Source organism: Brassica oleracea, chromosome C8 (genome assembly GCF_000695525.1).
Source record: "Brassica oleracea var. oleracea cultivar TO1000 chromosome C8, BOL, whole genome shotgun sequence".
Taxonomy (NCBI): domain Eukaryota; kingdom Viridiplantae; phylum Streptophyta; class Magnoliopsida; order Brassicales; family Brassicaceae; genus Brassica; species Brassica oleracea.
The window spans coordinates 8,312,569-8,315,372 of record NC_027755.1 but is presented as its reverse complement, the minus strand read 5'-3'; positions in this window follow the sequence as shown (position 1 = coordinate 8,315,372).

Here is a 2,804-nt window from a genome sequence, read left to right as displayed (position 1 = left end):
TGAAAAAAATTTATATCAAATTTTACTATTTTATAGTTATATCTATCATTTTAAAATAAAACATTGTATTTAACTAAATATGATAAAAATATTTTAAACTGATAAATTAATATATTTATTTTCCTAAACATTAAAAATTTATGCTAGAAATATAATATGTTGGTAGAACGAGTTAACATTAGTAAATTAGATAATTCATGTATAAAATTAAATTATCTTAAACTTTTATATATATATATATATATATATAGTTATTATCTTAAATGACTAAACATAAAAAATACCAAATATATGTGACGATTTAAAATAATCAATTAACTTACAGTATGAAAACTATCAAATTGTTTTCTTTAAAATAATTAAATATAAACATTTAAATATATAAGTAACTTAAAAATTTTATTCTAATTATATAAAATATATATAAACATGAAAATTAAAACCGCACGATTGTGCGGATCCAAATCTAGTTGAAAATTTAAAACCCAGTCAAGATATGATTTTTCTATTCATAGTAATAATACTAGTCAGCACTACAGTTACTTCTTTAGTTAATATTGAAAATCGTATATTGATAGTTAAATCTGGGACGATACCACCAATCATTTCAAGTTAAAAATCATGACAACCGTACAGTTAAATATTTGTTTAAATCAAACCTACAAGCTGTTTAGAATATAAACAAGGTAAATTTGTCAAAATAAAACAAAACAACAATCTCTTTGTGCCTTTAGTATGAAACCAACCTAAATTAGTCCCTTTAATATAATATTTTTTAAAATCCCTAATCTTACTCTTACTTTATCAATTAACAATTTAAAAGCTCACTTTTATATATCAATTAAAAAGAAAAACGAATTTTGACCCAAAAAGAAAAAGAAAACACAAAAATTGAATCAAAATCAAATTAAAACAAAATCTAAAAAGAAACAAAGAAAAAAGAAATAAAAAATCCCCAAATCAATTTAATATATGAATTCTGTTTAGTTTTATTTTTTGATAACTATAAAATTTTATATCATTTTTTTTAATTTTATAAAATTTGATTTAATATATCTTAATCAAAAGAAATAAATTAAAATATGTCTAAGATTATAATTTTAAATATCTACATATATTATTAAATACAATTTAAAATAAGTCAACTTTTTGAAAATCAATTTTTAGAAAATAAATCAAAATAAATAAATGAAAATTCTTTTCAGTTTTTATTTTTTGGGAAGAAAAATAGCTAAAACACGTTTTAAGAAAATAAAAAGATTTCCAAATATTCTCAGAATATATTGTAGTTACACTTGCCATATTTTCGAAAATATTGTTATTCTTATTCGTAGAATGTACCTTATACACTGTGCGCGTGAAAGCAAGACGAAAAATTCATAAGCAGATTCTATCACATGTAGCCGTCTGAATTGTGTCTAGATTTGGCATTCATGAAATTTTAGAATATCTCATAAAAGTAGAAACTGCATTCAGAAAAAATGTAGATATCTTTACAATTGGTAGAATTTGCATTCCACATATTTTGAAATTTTATTAAAAAATTAGCTATTTTTACAACTGGATTCACAAAAATGTAGTTATCTTTACAACTAGTAGAGTACGCATTCCTCATATTTTGAAATTTAATTAAAAGTAGATATATTGTACGTTCTAAAAAATATAGAGGAATTTGTTTAAACTGAAATTCAATTTCTACTAACCAATTTTTCGTAGAAGATAAAATCTACTTTTCGTAGAACATAATTTAACATTTAATTTATCAAGTTTTTCAACTAAAAAAATATTAGTTTGTGTATATGAGTGTTTCATCAATTATTTCAATTTTTTATAATTTTTTGAGTCATAAAACTATTTATTTCATTGAATTTTAAAAATGAAAAGAGTAAAAGGAAAAAAAAATGGACAAAAAAAAGTTTATACCAAAAAGAAAAAAGAGACTGAATTTAAATTCCGTTCTCACAAATTTCCCAAAAAAGCGAAAATTGTTTTTTTAGGCAAAAAAATAATAATAACTATGTCCTATTAGGCTAATCTCATATACTTTATGTCCTATTAGTCTAAATATTTTCAAAATGACAATATTGTCCTTAATTTCAATTAAAAATTCGAAATTACAATTAATAAAAAATGTTAAATATTAAAATATAATATTTAACTAAAATAATTTTTAAAAATATTAAAAATCCCAAAAAAGGAAAACCGCCACAAATACCACTTTCCTAGTATCGTTTTTCATGTTTACACTAACTACTTTTACCCTCACTTTTAATGAATGGTAAAAGACACTTATATCCCAAGGGTTATTAATCTAGACTTAGAGTTTAGAGTTGAGTGGTGGATTAAAATTTTTGGAATGTGGAATTTAGGATTCTAAAAAATATATAAATAAATACTTAAAAAATATATAAAACAATTTTGAAAAAAAAAATTTTAATTTTTTTTTTATAAAAAAGTTCGAATTTGAAAAAGTATAATTCGAAAAAAAAATTTTAAAAATATATTTTTTTAATTTAAATAGTGATTTATTATATATATAGAGAACAAGGGTATAAAAGTCTTTTGTCTGTTCAGATCAGGATCGACCGGTTCAGATCAATCGGTTTCCAAATCGATGTTTTAATTTTTTTAATTTAAAAAATGATTTTATAAATCACGATTTTCTTTTAAAAAAAAATTGATTTAATAAATATAAGGAAACTGAATGTTTCCAAATATTCTCTTCCCATATTTTTGGAACTAATTATCTTTATCCGTAGAATCTGTATTCTACTATATGTAGAACACATTAAACATGTTTGAAA